The sequence below is a fragment of the Tupaia chinensis genome, unplaced genomic scaffold (genome assembly GCF_000334495.1).
Source record: "Tupaia chinensis unplaced genomic scaffold, TupChi_1.0 Scaffold148039_1, whole genome shotgun sequence".
NCBI classification, from domain to species: domain Eukaryota; kingdom Metazoa; phylum Chordata; class Mammalia; order Scandentia; family Tupaiidae; genus Tupaia; species Tupaia belangeri.
The window spans coordinates 383,991-385,033 of record NW_006207889.1 but is presented as its reverse complement, the minus strand read 5'-3'; positions in this window follow the sequence as shown (position 1 = coordinate 385,033).

Sequence of the window (1,043 nt, the reverse complement as noted above, 5' to 3'; positions counted from 1 at the left end):
CTGTGGGCATATGGTGCTCAACTCATTTCTCTGAATAGTCTTCTTAAGTGCTCAGAAGATAATCCTAAAATAGAGCCCTCAGGGGTAGGGATAAGAGGCTGGAAAAAATATAACAAGATGCAGTTACAGATATAAATAACTCACTCAACCTCCCAATGCACATGCCTACATAACAGAAATACTCTGTACTTCTCCAATGTACATGAATTTTTTAAATTTAATTTTACTTATTTATTCATTTACTTTAATTTTACCAGAGAAAGAGAGAGAGAGAGAGAAAGTGAGAAAGCAAGTCACCAGGCCTGGGACTCAACCTATGGTCAGCCAAGTGGAAGTCCAGTGCTTCAACCACTATCCCACCCACTAACCTCTGTACATGTGTATTTAAGGACATCCTGTGTAATATATAATATCTACATTAGAAGAAATATTGGTACTTTAGGTAACCATTAGTGGTTATAAGAAGTTGGAAATAGTTTAGATACTTGGAAGCCTATAAAACAAACACTATCATCAAAAAATTTAAAAAGCATCAAGAAAATTATATCAATAGACCAAAATTTAAATGTGGCCAACAGCTGATTGGGCACAGAAATATTACTTACTTAGACATCTTAATGTAACTAAAACTATGTCTGCACTTAAAAGCAAAGGGTCTCATAGTGCCCCAATCCTCCTTCTTCAGCCTTCTGAGGCACACGTCATCATTCTTGACTTTTTAGATTGGGTCAAAAATCAAACTAGAGGTTCCCATGTAGCTCCAGCCTGCAGAGCAATACTTTACCAGGAAGTGCCACCATGGCTAGGCACTGCATCTACATCTATAACAGAATCTCCTCAAAACAGTAGTGTCTTGTAAGTTACTAACAGATCTGAAGAAGGAAAAAGATGTATGCTCCAAAACAGTTGAGAAATACTTGATAAAATATTGTACAATAGTTGTTTTAACTGTTATATTCTTAAGAGTATTTAGCAGGACCAGCAGTTGGTGTAATGGCTATGTTGTTGGACTCCCATGTAGTCCATCACAGTTTGAGTCCCAG